The sequence below is a fragment of the Micropterus dolomieu genome, linkage group LG01, assembly GCF_021292245.1.
Source record: "Micropterus dolomieu isolate WLL.071019.BEF.003 ecotype Adirondacks linkage group LG01, ASM2129224v1, whole genome shotgun sequence".
NCBI classification, from domain to species: Eukaryota; Metazoa; Chordata; class Actinopteri; order Centrarchiformes; family Centrarchidae; genus Micropterus; species Micropterus dolomieu.
In genome coordinates this window covers 30,580,857-30,590,097 of record NC_060150.1, presented here as the reverse complement: position 1 = coordinate 30,590,097, position 9,241 = coordinate 30,580,857, and the positions used below count along the sequence as shown (strand labels likewise).

Sequence of the window (9,241 nt, the reverse complement as noted above, 5' to 3'; positions counted from 1 at the left end):
CTGTATTGTCTGTTCTGGATTCATGTCTTAGTCTTAGTACCACTTACAATAAAGTGTGACATTTTCTCCAAGCCAGCAAAAACTAAATGGTATTATTTTTAAAGATGACCCCAGACTTGGGTGAATAATATTTTTATGTAATGTTTTTTTACTGCTCTGTGTTTCTTTGCTAAAGTGAGCATAACAATAAAGTAAAAACATCTTCTTTAATAATTTCTTATGTGATAGTAGCACAACTGTATCAATGACTCCTGACATAATGTGACTTTTAAAGTGCAAGATTGAGAAGTCATAGGTCATTATTATTGTGAGTTACATTAAAATTAAACATTTTTGAGGATGAGTCAGTTGTTTGAAACTAAAAGATTTTAAGATGTCGTCATATCCCGCTTCCTTTCTCACAGGATGTGAGCAGTAAGGACAAAACTGTCATGTGATATCTGGCAGCTTTGCAAGTGAACAGCAAATCCTCTTTCTCTCATATTACAGCAGCGATGTTAGCTGGTGTGTTACAGTTCTGCTAAAATTGACAAATTGCCTCATTTCACTCTAAAACCATCACACTCATCAACAACCAACAATTTATTTTCCAGCTGTGGGCTTGTTTGGTAAGGAAAGATTTTAATGCTTTTTTTTCTGTGCTTCTTAAAACTTAAATTTCATTGTTCGTCATGTACTGCCCTGTGTTTGCAAATCTAGGTTTCTGTCTGAAAATGGTGACAAGCAGCATGTTGCTGAGTGTCCTATTTGTTTCAGGTGAGCTGTTCTGTTATTTGGTTATATGTTATTTGAAGAATTTACAATCTGAACTTCCAATCAGAAATACTAGCACAGAAAGACTTAATTTTTCCAACTGTTCATGTCCTGACTGCAAAGTGAAATGTTTTATAAAGAAATTGTCAACAGGTCAGGGAAAAAAGACCAGCAGGCAAAATACCGCTGCTTTATCATGATCATTCTCTTCTAGAAGATTTTGCTTCACATTTTGTTAATCATCTGGTTTTACAGGTGTTTTGGCTGATTGTTCTAAGCCAGCAGCCTTCTTCATCACTGCACCACAGAAGATGGAAGCACTGAGTGGATCTTGTTTGCAAATCCCATGTAACTTTAGTGTTAAACCTGGACAAGAGTTAGACAGCAGAAAAGAAACCTTCGGAGTGTGGATTAAAAGTGACTCCAGGTTTCAAATCAATCCAGAAAATGTGATTTTCAACAGTAGAGGGACAGTTAACACATATCGAATGAGGATTACTGGAAACCTGAGTCAGAAAAACTGCAGCACTCTGTTTTCCAGTTTAAATACAAGTTATACAAACACATACTTCTTCAGAATTGAGAACAAACCATTCATGGCAACAGCATCTTGTGATCCTCTTCAAATAACAGTTAAAGGTGAGATTTTTTTATTAGTCAGATTATATTGTTGTTTTACAGCAAGCCCCATGCCCTTCATCTTTATTGTGAATCTACTGTATGATGATCAATTGAAAATGCTGAAAAGTGCTTAAATATTAATACATGTTTCCTTATTACATATTGAGAGGTATATATATTACATATTATATTTTTGTGTTACTGTTTAAAAGTTTGCATGTTCATGTGAACAGTGGGGATCTTCTGTCGCTTCATTTATAAACACACAGCTAAGTTTGAAACAAGTGTTTAGTAATTTTGTATTTCTTCTGGGGGTCAAATTGATTTGAAACCACAGATTCTCCTCCGAGCCCCAGAATTGAGATCCCAGCTGATCTGAAGGAGAAGCAGTCTGTCACTATAACCTGCTCAGCTTCCACTCCCTGTCCACACTCCCCTCCTAAACTCACCTGGAACCTCCAACAAGACTCTCACAGCAACAGAGGAAAACACCGATCGAACCTTTACAACTAAAATCCAGGAGACCATCACTCTGTCAGACCAACATGATGGATACAACATCACCTGTTCTGCCAGATATCCTGTGAATGAAGGAAAAGATCTCAAGACAGCAGAGGAGAGAAAGACTCTCAGTGTTTCATGTAAGACAAGCAGAGTTTGTTATTGGATCCTGTCATCCCATGAGGATTGATGGGATGTCAGCTGATTTGAATAAAGTGAATCTCACATTTTCCTCAGATGCTCCTAGAGACACCTCAGTGTCCATCAGTCCATCAGGTTTGGTGTCAGCAGGTAGCTGGGTGAACCTGACCTGCTCCAGCAGAGCCAAGCCTCCTGTCAGCCGCTTCACCTGGTTCAAGAGCAGCACAGATGGACCCAAGACTGTATCTGTAGGAGAGGTTTACAGCTTCAAGGTGACCAATGTCACTGATGGAGGAGTTTATTACTGTGTGGCTACTAATGATCTCGGTAATGAAACATCATCAGAGATCAATTTGACAAATAAAGGTAAAAATGGAACTGTTCTATATACTGAAATATAAGCTATTGTTATTGTGGGATAAATTTTATCAATGGAAATATATGCAGAATTTTCAAATGATGTGTTAAAATTCAAGAGAGATTGAGAGGGCATTAAAAATAATATTTACAGAGAAAAGTACGGTGGCCCTGAGAGGCCAACGCACTGCAACTTAAGAAAACACATTCAAATTCATCACTAAATGTGTTGTGTTGTCTAAATGTGTTGTGTTATCTAAATGTGTTCTGTTATCTTTATGTGTTGTGTTGTCTTGATGTGTTGTGTTGTCTTATTGTGTTGTGCTGTCTTAATGTGTTGTGTTATCTAAATGTGTTGTGTTGTCTAAATGTGTTGTGTTGTCTAAATGTGTTGTGTTGTCTTAATGAGTTGTGTTGTCGAAATGTGTTGTGTTGTCGAAATGTGTTGTTATCTAAATGTGTTGTGTTGTCTTAATGTGTTGTGTTGTCTAAATGTGTTGTGTTGTCTAAATGTGTTGTGTTATCTAAATGTGTTGTGTTGTCTTAATGTGCTGTGTTGTCGAAATGTGTTGTGTTGTCTTAATGTGTTGTTATCTAAATGTGTTGTGTTGTCGAAATGTGTTGTGTTGTCTTAATATGTTGTGTTGTCGTAATGTGTTGTGTTGTCTTAATGTGTTGTGTTGTGATGAATTTGAATGTTTTTTCTTAAGTTGCAGTGCCTCTCAGGGCCACTGTAGAAAAGTGTTGTTGAATATAATCTATAATATACTACATGAAAGTCTAACTGCATAAAATGTAGAATCAAGAAATTAGGAGATAGCACCGAGATTTGTGAGTCTTTACAGTTTGGTAAATTACAAATGAAAATTGACAATGGGCAGAGAGAGAAAAGGAGAGAATTCCAGCAACAGAAGAAAAAAGGAGCAAAGTTGAGACAGAAGGGTTTTCAGGCTGAATTTTGCAAAAAAAGTAGTTTTTTGTACTATTGTACTGTATTATTGCACATCATTATATTAATTCCTCACCACGTCTGAAAACATAAATGATGCACAGCATCTTTGCATCTGGCACAAATCATTTTCAAAATATTGTATCACATGAAAGCCAGGTGACAGCCATGATTCTTATTATTTCGACTTAGTCACTTACAATGTTTTTTGTTTCTGAAGGAGCAAATCAGGGGGCAGTTGTTGGAGGGATCATTGTGGTCATTTTACTCATCTGTGTGGTTGTTGCCGTTTGGTAAGTAGGCTATCTTAAATCAATTTCATATCCAGATTTATCCATCCAAAACATTTGTATTTCTGTGCATATTTTAAAAGTGTGATTAGATTTTAATTACATTGGTATTTAATTAATATTAGTTATTTCTATCTCAAGGCCCTGTTTCAGAAAGCAGGCTTAACAAACTCTGATCAGAATTAGTTCAATCAACCTTGAGTACGTTAAACCTGAATCTATTGGTGCTAGAAATATGATTACGTGCCAGTCTGCTCATTCAGCATTAACCAGACTTGAATTTCCTTAATGATGAAGTGCTGGTATTCTCCTATATTACATATATTAAATATATGTATTTAGCTGACAAAATCCCATTGACAATAAATTAAATTTAAAGTATTGATCAAACGCACAAGACCTAGTTTACTCATGGACCTGTGATTGGTAAATCACAGTCCAACCCATTAATCATGATTTGCGTGATTTGCAGTTGAAAATGTGTCGAGATTCAAACTGACTGTAAAGTTTTAGATGTCTATTTTACATTAAAAATTTTACTCATTTTGCATTTAATGAAACAGGCTACTGTCAAAACACATAAAGACTATAAGCAGCTAATATTCAAAAAGTCATTGTAGCTGCACCTCAATAATCCTCATCATTACCTCTAGCATAATAACTATGATAGGAATGTTCCACAGGTGCGACTAATTACAACATGACAGATGATTGTTCATTGATCAGTTACAGCTTTTACAGATATCTTTGATTTAAAAAGTGATTACTGTGGTAATGTAGCCCACGCTAAATGTTTCAGTGCAACTTGCCTTAATGTCAAAAGAGTCACAATGTAGAGAAACTGTTTCTGTCCTTACATCGATGGCAGATTGACCATAAAAGCACTCATGTTAAAGATCATGTTTGGGTAACAAACTAATAACCGGGATTTCAATGTTTCTAAAACTTCTGCAAATGAAAGCGATCCGTATGTGCTTTGATATCGACTGTATGAATGAGGAAATTAAACAGAGTTTCCCTCATGTCAGGCTTAACATACTCTGAAACAGGGCCCAGGTCTACATTTCATACTGTTGATTTTTCTATTTTGGTTGAATGTCTTCAATAATTAATTAAGTTCAACTTCAATACATGATTCTTTTTTCTTGAGTCTCTTATTATCACACAACTCGACTCACTAAATGGACATCTAAGTTATGAAAACAATTGGATAACACAAAAGATTTGGGAACTATGTTGACAAATCAGTGTAAGAAACCTTAGATGATTAGAAAAATGCGCTGCAGAAACCAGCCGTTCTCTTTTATGATAAATTGAATCTATCAAAGCACATTAGTGCAGTTACACAATCCTGTTTCCTTCAGTTTCATAAAATATATAGGATTGTATTATCCTTATTATTTTCTATACGCATTTATCACATCTTGTAGTGACTAGTGTACCTCCATGTCCGATCTATTAGACATGTCTGGAAGTCAGTTATTACACAATGTTGCAGGCCAAATTCTCACTAGATCCACAATGAGTGAACAATTAAAGTAAATATAGTTTCATTACTCTGGGTAACTCAGAGTTTTAGATTGTAAATGTTTTTATTAATTTTTAAAGCACCAAAAGACACTTTGCTTTCAAAACCTCTAAGTTATGAAATTACATTACATTTTTTTTTGGCTGGCACTTTTATCCAAAGCGACTTACAATTACTGTGTTTGTCAGAGGTCACACACCTCTGGAGCAACTAGTGGTTAAGGGACACATTGGTGGATTTATCACAGTGGGGAATCAAACCTGGGTCTCTCACACAAAAGGCATGTGTCTTATCCACTGCACAATCGCCACCCCATATGACTTGCTTTAATATATTTATTGTTATTGCATTATTAATTTTTATCACACAAAACAAAAAGCTGACAGCCCTCTTATGTCTTCCAGGTGGATAAAGTCAAAACATCAAACTTCACAACAGACACAGGTGGGAAAATACTTTAATGTGCAGTACAGAATGTTATGAATATGTTTCTAACTATTCATCGAGATTTAGACTGGATTAAACAGGTTCCCCTTCGAACTGCGTCAGTGATGACACTATGAGAACGCCTCTGGGCGTGGCAGGGCTGAATTATGAATGAAACTACTCCAATTCTATTGTTGTTGCTAGAACGGTAGCATGTGACGGCGTAACTGGAGGCGTATATAAGCACGCCGGCACACTGGACACATTAGCTTTTTTGTATTCAGCAGGCACTCTGAGTATGTTTGAAAGCTCCACTATTGAAAGATCGTCTTACCTGGAAGTTCCCGACGAAGCAGAAGAGATCATGTCTGGTAAACAGTTCCGACAGTGTGTTTTTCCTTGTCCGCGCTACATCATGGCTGGGGATACTCACGAGATGTGTGTTTCCTGCCTAGGGATGTCGCACGCCCAGGCAGCTCTTGAGGGGGCTGCCTGCGGCCATTGCGAGGCCCTGTCCCTGAGGGTACTGAGGTCGCATGCGGCTCTCTTTTCGGTGGATGGTCGGATGCGCTCTCTCGCTGAGGCGTCGTGGCGGCTGCGGTCCTGGGGATCACAGCGCGATATCTCCAAGGGCATCGGGACGGCTGAGGCTTTTTCCCGGTCCTCTTCTGCTGACTCCCCCTCCCCTCTTCCCCGATCGGGAGCCCATTTTTCGGCTTCTCCCGCTCGAGGCATGAGTTCGGAGAGGCTTGCATAGTCTGACTACGAGGTGATAGACGTGCTTAGCATCATGGAGGATGACTTCCGGGAGCCGGGCCGACGTCATCAGTCTTCGCCCAGCGACGATGAGTTATTGGAGGTGGTGACGAGGGCTGCGGCCAAGCTAAGCATTGATTGGCCACAGGCGGTGCAGGAGCCACAGGCCGGCAGTAAACTGAATGAATTTTCTGCAGCACTGCGCGCCACCCCCGCGCCGGTCTTTGCCATTCTTTCCTGATTTGCACAATGAGTTGTGTAAATCTTGGAATAGAACCTTTTCTGCACGGCTGACTACTTCCCCTCTGCTGGATTACAGCAACGTGACAGAAATTAAGCAGCACGGCTACGGAGTGATGCCACGGGTTGAGGAGGCGTTAGCGAGTTATCTTTCTCCCATCCTCGCGTCATCCCTCAAGACGTCGGCGCTGCCCACCAAGCCATGTTGGGCAACATCCGCTCTGGTGGGCAAGGCTTACATGGCGGCGGGTCGAGCTGGTGCAAGCCTGCACACGATGGCCATCCTGCAGGCATACCAGGCCGATCTACTCAAAGACTGTGACCAAGGGGGAGGCCCCTCTGAGGAGGACTTAACCGAGCTCCGTAGAGCTACGGATTTAGCGCCCTCGTCTAGCTCCTAAGGCCAGAGCCAGAAGCCAAGCGTCGCTTCCCGTGATCCCCCTCAACCAACCTGGGAGGCAAGGCGGCGGCCCACCTCCACGGATTGCAGCCGGAAGACGATCAGGCTCACACACCGTGGGTCGCCGGCGAGTTTTCCCTGGCGGTCCTCCGCTTCAGGGTGCCACCGGGGACCTACGCATAACACCGGCCACCAGCCCCGAGGGAGGCATGGCGGAGCCTTGCGATCATTTCCCCGGGGAGGGTCAGAGCCATCCTGCACCCCTGTCCAGGCTATGTCCCTAAGGTTCCGTCCAGTTTGGCAGGGTCCACGGTGCTGCAGGCGTTTCATCCCCCACCTCATGTGACGGCGGAGGACGGGAGACTTCATCTGCTCTGCCCTGTCAGAGCACTGAGTATTTACACTCTGAGGTCTTCCCGGTGGAGGAAAGCAGACCAGTTTATGGTGTGTTTCGGGTCCCCCAAGGCTGGGCTCCCCGCTTCTAAACACACCATCAGCAACTGGATCGTTCAGACTGTTCCCTGGGCTATCATGTGTGCGGGTTGCCTTCACCTATGGCCGTGAAGGCACACTCTACTCGAGGCATGGTGGCCTCTAGGGTCCTCCTCGCAGGGGCTTCACTCCAGGATTTGTGTGAGGCAGCTGGCTGGGCCACTCCTCACACTTTCATCCGGATTTACAGTCTAGAACTTCCTTCTGCATCTGGCACCTGTGCGCTCTCCTCTTAGTCGTGTCTACAGGTTTCTGCATGCTGGGGACAAGTGGGGTTTTTGTAACCCTTGTTCCCCGAGAAGGGGAACGAGACACTGCGTCGGTCCGCCACACCTCACCCCGCGTGGAGTGCCTTGCTTTATAGCAAAGAGCTAATGTGTCCGGTGTGCCGGCGTGCTTATATACGCCTCCAGTTACGCCGTCACATGCTACCGTTCTAGCAACACCAATAGAATTGGAGTAGTTTCATTCATAATTTAGCCCTGCCACGCCCAGAGGCGTTCTCATAGTGTCGTCACCGACGCAGTGTCTTGTTCCCCTTCTCGGGGAACAAGGGTTACATACATAACCCAAGACGTTCCTCATTAGTGAGTACATGTGGAGAAACACAGGAAATGTCAGAAACGAGACATCCTGTTGGAAACTCACATTAACACTCCACGTATGCATCTACAAATGCATAAAATTTTTCAGATTATTTTTCATCTTTCTTTGGGCACAACCACAATATTTTTCATAGCTGTTTCCAATAAAAGCAACTTCTGATGATTATCACTTTACAACATACAAGGTTAAAATTAAGTTTGTAACTCCCTTCTGCTACATGGCAGACAATATACAGTAATACAAAAGCAATCGTAAGAATGGCAGACAAAAATCTATACTATATTCACTGGAGCAGTGTTGAGGATAAATTTGAGTTTAAAAGTCTCATAGCTTGAATGAAAAGCTGCTCTGCAGTCTGGTGGTGCAGCAGCAGAAACTTCTATGTCTCTTTCCAGAAGGCAGCAGGGTGAACAGGCTGTGGCTGGGTGGGTACTGTCCTTTAACATCCTTTGGGCTCTGCGTAGGCACCTCACCTTACCGATGTCACTGATCACTGATATCACAGTGGGAGCTGAGTGAGCGACAAAAGGAGGAAGTAAACTAAACTGAAGGAAGTCATGAGGTCCTTCTCTCCACATCATTTCTTGTTTGGTTCATTTTTCACAGAGCCTAACAACTGAAGAACCAGCCAGAGCAACAGAAAAGGAAGACATCCATTATGGAGAGATCAAGTTTTTCAAGCTGAGACCTGATCCGTCCTCTGACTCAGCACAGGACAGAGGACAGCAGCAGGATACTCTGTATGCACAAGTCAAGGTGTCCCAGCCAGCAAAAAGCTTAACACAGACTGTTGAGGGCCCAGAGGATCTTTACGCTCAAGTGAAGACAAAATGATTGCTCATGTAACATGCATCATATCTATTTATCATACATGGATTTGTGTTTAATTACAGCTAAACCAAAGATGAAGTAAAGTCATTGTTTCTGCCTGTGAGGTTTTTATTTTTTACACTTTAATTAAAGGCTTGAAACACAAAAAACATTTTACTTATTGCGTGAAACATAACCTAAATCATACCATTTACTCTCAAGATTTTTCGCTCTCCTTCTTATTGAGTTTATATATTTTTTGTGCATGTAACAGGTTTGCAAAGTGAAAAAGCCCAAAGTCCACCCCAACGGGAGTTCCCATCTCCCACAGAAAACACTGCTCTGAACTGCCTGAAAACAGCTTGATTGTA

General features: G+C 41.6%; 1 pseudogene; it reads left to right on the top strand.

The window, feature by feature from the left end:
* The window catches only part of LOC123980339, a 23,620-nt pseudogene extending 14,586 nt beyond the window's left edge, over positions 1–9,034 (top strand).
* The last annotated feature ends 207 nt before the right edge of the window (positions 9,035–9,241 follow it).